The following is a 9,786-nucleotide window of genomic DNA, read 5'->3' as shown; positions in this document are numbered from 1 at the left end:
TATGGGTATAAGGTGCATATATATTGATGTAATGTGTAGCCCTACATGTAGTATTATGAAGTAAACAGTACAAGTATGGTGCATAAAGTCATCCAAGGCACACGGCTATAGACTAGACTTCACTAATGCGCCCTACGATTAGACACACTAATGCATCCTAGTTCTCTATAGCCAAAGCTCTGATACCATATGTAACACCCCGTCAAAATCCTTTAACGGAATGTTAACTCTGGTCCCAGTGCTTGGTTTGACTTCTACGTAACAGCAATATTTTACAGCGGAAGCAACTAATACCTGAGAATAAAACACGCAAAATGGTTCAACAATAATGTTGAGTGAATCTACAGGTTTTAGGTAAACAATACTGTATGTTTGAGAAATGATTTTTTGGAAAACATTTATTAGTGAAAGACCACCAAGGTTTAATGTTAAAAGTTTACAGGCAACGTTTGTCAAGTTTTAGTCTATGTGTGTACGTCAATACCAAATTCAGTTGTGTAAGACATTCAAAATGTTTTGTCTTCTCTTTTTTGCAAAACACAAGTTTAAGTGGCCAATTACAACGTATGAGACCACAATGGTTTCATGTTTAAAGTTTGTAGACAACGCCGTGTCCTGTTTCAAAAGTTTGTAGACATTATCATGTCAAATTTCAAATATTCCTAGACAATACCATGTCAAGTTTTTATCTCTCTTGTTTGTAAATCACAGTTTTAAATAATGTAATATACTGTCTGAAAAACAATATTCAGAACAATAGTTTAATTGCATTTGACCACGAGATTTCAATAAGCACAACCCAGTTGCAAAAATGTTTACATAATTCATGAGCACCTGAATACTAGCACTAACTAGAGTATGGAATCCACTACACACCCTTTACCCCATAAAAATGTATACACTTGTTTGAGTGTACTTAAAGTTCAAAGTAAATGCACCACAGTTAATATTGTTTGGGTGAGGTTTGTCTAACCTAACAGATCCGTCTATCTAAATTGTGCTTACCTGAAGGTAGTAAAAGTATTCAAGCTAGAGGCTTTGTGAACAAAACTCAATATGTATAATAAGTACTCGTGTCAAACATAAAAGCATTTATAAAATGTAAGTAATCAGCGTGTATTCTCATCCCAAAAATAGTAAGTAAAAGTGGGACTGTAGACTCACCTTTGAATAGCTCTTGAACAAAAGTAAGCAATTAGCTTGTACAGTTTAGTACCGAGTAATGCAACCTAAGTATATATATTTAGGTTGGTCAACATATATGTCCTAAACAAAAGTGGTTCCATAGAGTAAGTTGTCTTATTGCTCGACTCGACACGTTTCAAAGTAAAAGTCAACATACAGTCAACTAGTTCATGCAAGTCAACAAAAGTCAAACCAAAAGTCAAACTTGGTCAAAGTAGTCAACTAAGGTCAACATCTGTAGGTTCATATCAAATGTTGGTCAACATGTCAAACTTAGGTCAACTAACACATTTCAGTTTAATATATGCCAAATATGCAATCACAGGTTATCGTCAAGCATAGCATTCATGTACATGTTGCAAACAACGCATACTATCTCATAGCACATAATTCATCGCAACATGGAAAACTCAAGATCTTAACTATAAATATAAAATTTTCCAAATGGCATAACCAGGGTCTCATACGATGTATAAAAGTTAGGTTTCAGAAGAGGTGCATTTATGGTTCACTAAATCAGTTTCTGACTGCGCACCAATCTTGTAACGGCTATAACCGGAGCTAGGGACATGAAAATCAAGCTAGGTCAGTGGAAACGGTTCAAGGACAAGCCAACTTATCACATAACCAAAAATGAGCAACTTTGGTTTAGCCAATTGGTACAGTTTATTCAATCAAGTTGGACATTCTGTTTCAGCTCAATTCAGAATTTACCAAAACTATGGCCCTAGTGTGCACAATGCATAAGGTTTTAGAGGTTGCAATAAACTAGACATATATCTCATAACATATAAGGTTCAATAATCCAGAAGCTCAAGTACTTAAACCATGTACAATTCAACTTATAGTGCAAAAGATGCATACGTTACATATTTGGACAACATACAAGTTACCGTGTTCTCATGCACATTACACAAGTTTTACAAATCCAATTGATGCAAGGCCAAGATGTAAAGTTATCTACAAAATGTAAATTTTTCAGATATGCAAATAACTAATACAATATCACACATCAAATAGCCTTAAACATTTATTTTAACTTACCGCACAAATCAGTTTTTCATATACGATCAAACAAGCATAACAGGAGCAATACAAATCCAAATTGCATGATATCCTAGTCTAACTTGAGTGTTTTTAAGTCCTCTATACAATGGTTAACATGTTATAACATAATTTACAAAGCATACAACTCAGAAAATTCTGATTCATAGCAAGATAATAACAAAACTTCAATTTAACATATCTAGAGCATTCGTTAACAAAATCAATTGATTCTTTAGCCTAACGTTATTAATTTTTCTACCTCTTTTCATCTATATAATAATAATTTACAGTAGACAAGTCCATCATATCAGTATCATCAATATTCAATTCGGTTTTTACACAAAACATTCAATACGTTGAAATTAACGGCTAACAAAGCATACATACATGATGAATCGAGCAATAGACTAACATAGACTATGAAACTTTATAAAATTAAAATTTTTAGAGTTAGGGTTTGTACAATTATACCATTGATCAACAAATAAATTACACCAATGCGTAGAGGGCGAAGGGAATTACACTTTCGTGTTCAAGGCTTGAGCAAAAGCTTAAAAATTGATGGTGGTATGGGTGATGGTGGTCGACGGTTGTCGGAGGGAAGGAGGAAGCCAAAGTCGACTGTTTTTTTTTTGTAAGGGTATTATGCAGTAGTTAGGGCTAGGGTTAGTGTTATATACATAGGGCCTAAACTACACTTAAACCCCACACTAGTTATTAACAAGCCCAAGACAAGAATTAAAAGGGTGGAGTAGGGTGGGTCGTCTGAATGGGCCAATGGGGTGTCCCCCGGGCTCTCGTTTTGTAAAAGTGTGTATTCGTGGCTCGTTTCAAGTGCCGTTTAGACGTACCGAAGGCCCGAAACGCTAAAACGATCGTTAAAACGCAACTAAACGTTTAATTTATTAGAAACCCAATAAATTAAATATTTTTAAAAAGTTAATAATTATTAAAATAAACCCGAGCGTTTCGTTGCTCGAAAAGCAGTTTTTCAAACCGTAACTTTTTTGTCGTATTTCTTTATCTGAAATATATTTATCGATTAATATTAACCCATATTAATTCAAATAGCCCTCCAAGAATCACGTATGCATTTAATATACTTAAACACATAAAAAGTCAAATAATTGTCGTTAAATCAATTAACGGACAGTTAACAGAAGTGACGGAAAAGTAGGGTTGTTACAGTATATCAGATTCTGTATCAAAAACTAATAAGAATGACAAGTATCACACCCTGATTCGGTAAAGATTCGGTAAATATGAAATATGAAGCCTTAGAACACTTAAACCCCAAAAATATCAAGTATAACAGAGATTCTAGATTGGTATCTGGCTAGGTAACCAAATTCTATAAAAAATTGAACTCAAAAGAATCCAATTCCTTTGAAACAGACTTGGTAACCTTGCTGCACAAGGAAACAAGTTAGTAACAAATAAAATATTAATGAAATCGAGTGTATATGATACCGAATGTTAACTGTAGCAGTTGACAAATCGATTCTGAGTATAAAACTTAGAAAAACAATCGTATCCTTGCTCAAACCATACCAATTAGCTGCATTTACTCAAACCAAATATGATAGAACCACAAACACACCACAATCTGCAACAATTGAAAGGAATTTCTGACTTTGAAGCAGACTCGGTATGGCAGTTAATATACCGAATGTGGATCAATTCTTCAAAAATTTAAGAATTAATGAAATTGAACCGTCAAATTTATGATTAAACACCTCACAAACACTACTGAATCCTCTGATCTTCACTTAAACACAGAATCAAGCTTGAATTGATCAAAAAAGAGAGTTTTAGCCACGAACTCTAAAAATCAGCCTGATTCTCCATAATTGTTGTTTTAAAGCTGTAATGATGATCGAAACACTTTCTAATACACCTAATAAACCTTCGTTAAACTTATCAAAAGAATCTGAATGTCATATTATCACTTTCGATGATACCGAATGTGATTCAATATTACCGAGTGTGATCTGATTATATAATCTTCAATATCTAGATCGATATAGTGGTATAATATCACTCACTGGACGCTCTGATACCAAATGATAGGTCAGATCATAGTGAGAATTGAAGATGTGATAGGATTGAGTGAGACTCGGTAAGGTAAGAACAAACTTTGTATTAGAGAGAATCGTTAAAATTACATTCCACAGCTTCTTAAACTAGTTTACAATGTAATGTATATTTAATTAGGACTAATAAGGTTCCTTATATATCCCTCCTCTAAGGAACCATCTTTTAAGCTTGTTTCACATTAACACTATATACATTTCGGGGTCCTAATATATATATATATATATATATATATATATATATATATATATATATATATATATATATATATATATCATTACGAAATAAATTTTATTTTTTGACAGTTTCATTATTTTTGACACTTTTAACACATTAATAACTTTACATGTTTTTGACACCTATAAATATCACGAACTTGGAATCGTGGAAAAATATGGTGTCAAAAATGTTAGTGTCAATAAAAATGGTGTCAAAATTTTTTGAAGTGCCATTAACATTTTGACACTCTTAAGTGACATTGAATTTTTGTTTTTGACACTTAAAGTGTCAAATACTTTGTGACACTTATAGATGTCAACATTTTAAGGCGTCAAATATATTTTAAATGTCTAAAAATGAAGCATTGTTTGTAGTGAGTGTGTGTGTGTGTGTGTGTTTGTGTATATGTATATATATATATATATATACATATATATATATATATATATATATATATATATATATATATATATATATATATATATATATATATATATATATATATATATATATATATAATATAATATAATATGAAATAAGATAAAAAAATTAGCTTTTTAATGATAACCATTCAACATTTCAAATATATAAGATTTGTAATTTGTAATATAGACTGACGAATATTGATATACAATTCGATAATAATCATTACACGAATTGGTTGTGCATATTTGTAAATTGTCTTTAAAGCCTGTTGTTATCTTGTTGTCCTCTTGTTTTATCAAAATTGTAAGAAAACACATTTGTTTAAGTGAAGTTTTTGGTGTTTTTGATTAACTTTTTTTCCTTTCGGCAACAATCAAAATATCCCTGAATATAACTCCGGTCACAAACACTCCGGTACACATTGCCAAAAATCCCAATCGTCACCTCGGTCATCAAAATGCATTGAAACCACAAACTTCTCTCTAACCTCAATAATTACGTTAACATTCCAGAGGATGATTCTCTGTCTGGTAGCAATGGCTCGATAAACATTAAGTCTCATAACTCCAGCGACCCACCCATATCCCATATTTCACAATCAATCCCAGCCCAACACTTTGAGCCCATTAAAAAATTGAAACCCACTTCAAACAACAAAACAAACCTAAACATAAGTGAGCCCACTAACACACCCAAAACCCCCAAGCCCATTAACATCCTCAAAACCAGAGAGATTGTAAGACCCAAGTTTCAAAACGTACACTTTGTAAATATAATAAAAGTTGGTGGTTTCACTTTCAGCATTGGGCCATTGCGCGGCCAATAGGCCCACGGCGCGACTAGCGTCTGGTGGAGATTCCTTATTTATTTAAATTGATAAGGGGCAATTTGGTACTTTCACTTGTTGAACGACTTTAAGGCCCCAAGATCAGTTTGGTGGGTGTCATTACTCCATTTTCATCTACCTTTTCCCTTTCCACTTTAATCCTAGAGAGAGAGGAGATTCTAGTGTGAGAAAGCTCAATCAAAGGTGGAAGAAGCTTGTTTCGGGTTTAAGCTAGAGTTTTAAAGTTGTTCATCGAATCACTAGCTACGTTGTGATTGTGGTGGTAAGTCCTAATCTTAATTTCCTTACTTTAATTAGTGTTAAGGGTTAGGGTTTGGGTTAGTGATGAACATAAAACCCATTTGTTAGTGATTTGGGGGGTTTTTGGGTAAGATTGAGTCATGAGGGCTCAAGAATGACTAACCTAGGGTTTCAAGTGATAAATGGTGTTTATAGGTCTTAAATGGTTGTAAATCACTAGCACACATTGTTGATTTTGTAAATGGGTGTTCTTTGGGTTAGGGGTGATCCAAATGGGTGTGTTGATTTTGAAATGGGTCAAACGAGTTTTAAATGACCTAGTGGTGTGTAGTTGGATGATTTAATGTCATGGTCACTAACTTAGTGATAATTGGTGATTTAGGCCTATGTTTGGAGTTGTAAGTTCAAATGATGAACATTTGCACTAGGTGTCCTTTTGGGCGGGTCGGAAGCCCTATTCGGATAAGTGTTGATTTATGTTAATGTAATAGGTGATCTCATTGACGGTTGAAGAGCTTATTTGCCTACCTTCATTTTGGATTAAGGTGAGTGGAATAATTATATGCATAGGTATATAATGTATTTATTTGTGTAGCGCGAGATGCGAAGTGCCGACGTGTTAAGACACCACGTTTCACGTGAAGAGTGAAGTGTCGACGTGTTAAGGCACCACCCGGAGAGAAGTATCAACGTGTTAAGATGCCACTCCAAGATCTATCACGGGTGAAGTGTCGACGCGTTAAGACGCCACCCAAGGTGAAGTATCGACGTGTTAAGATGCCACCCGTGGGGTTAGTGTACGACGTGTTAAGTACTCTAATGGTTATTTTGAACACCGATGGGAAATTCGAGTACCATTCCTTTGTACTATTGGTTAACCATGGTTATGTGAAGTAGAGTAGCATATTATATTGTTAGTGTATATGCCCTTGTTGTGCTAGCTTGCGTTATCGAAGATGTTAGCATTATACTTTGCGATGGTATGCTAATTATATTGCTAGCATGTATGCGGTAATTGTGTAAGTGATTGCAAGTAAGTAGATTATATTTGTGTAACGACCCGACTTTTTTGACTTATATTTTTTGTGCTCTATACTTTCACGAAACTGCGTATTTGTGCGTACCGAGCTAGTTTATTGATAGTTAAAGCTAAGGGGTATAAAATACTATTAAATTTTACAAGGAAATACTATTAAATACGATACAATTTTACACAAGATATTTATTTATTTAGAGAATGGATATACTTAAACCTTGCTACAACACTTATAGGCAGTGTACCTAATCGTACAGTAGTGTAGTTTTTAGTAAGTCCGGTTCGTTCCACAGGGAAAATCTTTTAATCAAAGCTTAACGCTATATTAGTTTAATTTATAAAAATACAAATATATATATAAGTAATATTATTATTATAAAGGGGGTTTTTTACCATTTAATGACCGGTTTGTCGATTTTAAAACTTTAGTCGCAGTTAAAACCAAATGTAAAATATTAAATAAATAAAAGACTTAATTTAAAGCGTAAAGTAAATAACGATAATGAAATTGCGAATAATAAAAGTGCGATAAAATAAACTTGCGATAATTAAAAAAGTACGATAATTAAAAGTGCAATTAAATACAATAACAATAAATAAAAATGCGATAATTAGAAGTGTAATTAAATATAAAATAAAGGAAATTAAATATGAAATAAAAGAATTATGCTTATTTAAACTTCCGTAATCATGATGTTTGACGTGTTGATTTTAGTTTTATGCCCATGGGTTAATTGTCCTTTGTCCTGGATTATTTAATATGTCCGTCTGGTTTTTGTCCATAACAGTCCATCAGTCATAAATATAAAGTGCGAGTGTCCTCGTCAAATTATCCTTATACCCGAAGTTAAATATTCCAACTAATTGGGGACTTAAACTGTAACAAAGTTTTATTACTTTGTTTAATAATTACACCAGGATGTCGACTGAGTGTAACCCAAGGTTTTAATACTTTGTTATCAATTATGCCAAGTGTCCTTGTACATAATTTCACCCCTGTTTTAATAATTCTAGTGACTATTAATCCATTCCCGTGTCCGGTTAAATGAACGATTATTCGTACATATAAATACCCTGCCCATCGTATCCGATCGAGTGTATATGGTTATTTATAGGGACGTTCAATTGTAAATCTTTATATTAAAATTAACAAACTATCATTTAGTTAAACAAATATAAAGCCCATTAATAGCCCATAGTCTAATTTCCACAAGTGTCGTTCTTTTGTCCAAACCCCAATTATGGTACAAAGCCCAATTACCCAATTTTAATATTTTTAGCCCAACATCATGATTACTTCGGATTAAATAAGCATAATAATAACTTAGCTATGAGACATTAATGTAAAAAGGTTGAACATAACTTACAATGATTAAAAATAGCGTAGCGTTACACGAACAGAATTTCGACTTACACCCTTACAACATTCGCTAACACACCCTTATTATTATAAATTAAAATTAAAATTAAAATTATAATATAAATACAAATATTATACGTTGAATGAGGAGAAGAAAAAGATATGTTTTGTGTTACACCAAAGCTCGATTTTTATAGGCATGTGGGCTGGAACTGTGCACCATGCGATCGCATGGAGTTTCTTCCTCCAGGCCATGCGATCGCATGGCCAGCTGGGGAGACTCAAAAGTCTTTGTTTTTTTATGCCGACGATTTTTTAAATATAATATAATATATATATTAATTTTAAGAATTAATTATATATTATATTATATTCATGTGCATAGTTGACTTGTAATTTTTAGTCCGTTGCGTCGAGCGTTGAGAGTTGACTCTGGTCCCGGTTTCGGATTTTCGAACGTCCTTGCGTACAATTTAATATCTTGTACTTTGCGTTTTGAATCTTGTACTCTTGTAATTTTGAGACGTTTCTTATCAATAATTGGAACCTCATTGATTGTATTTTGTACTTTTGAGCTTTTTGGTCGTTTGCGTCTTCAATTCGTCGAATCTGCCTTTTGTCTTCATCTTTTATTATTTAAACGAATATCACTTGTAAATAGGACAATTGCAACTAAAAGCTTATCTTTCTTGAGGAATAATGCTATGAAATATATGTTCGTTTTTAGCATTATCAAATATTCCCACACTTGAGTGTTGCTTGTCCTCAAGCAATATAGTCTTGAAATACTAGATTCACTTCTTTATTCTTCACACTTTGTACATCAGTGATTTCTTTACGGCGGTATAAACAATGGTAGTAACGATGTGGTTTACAGTCCCATACGACTTATGAAAATTTAGATTCTTTAGGAAATTGGATCTTTATGAAAACATTTGATTTTTTTTTTTTTTTTTTGAATATTAAATCTAGCTTTTACCCTAGATAAGTTTTCCGGAATAACCCTTCACCGGTGTTTGCAAAATATTTTTGTGGGTTTGGTGGGTTTCAGATTTGAAAATTTTAGCTCAAAACTTGTGGTTTTGTGTCACCCACTTGCTAACCTTGTATTAGGAAAGCAACACGTCCAGTATACTTGCTCCGTATATTACCTTTCGGAAAACTACCGTCCGGTTGTAAAGGAAAGCGTTGAACAAGCAACTGTTAAGGCAATGTCCCTTGACATGCTTTTAATTATGGTCTATAACGGGTCGGACGCAATTACTATCCTTTGTAGGAGCAATAGTAAAGCTCACTCTTATAATTTTCCGGTCTGGCACAAGGTCCTGTCTT

This window comes from Rutidosis leptorrhynchoides, chromosome 1 (genome assembly GCF_046630445.1).
Source record: "Rutidosis leptorrhynchoides isolate AG116_Rl617_1_P2 chromosome 1, CSIRO_AGI_Rlap_v1, whole genome shotgun sequence".
Lineage (NCBI taxonomy): Eukaryota > Viridiplantae > Streptophyta > Magnoliopsida > Asterales > Asteraceae > Rutidosis > Rutidosis leptorrhynchoides.
This window is presented reverse-complemented; position numbering follows the sequence as displayed.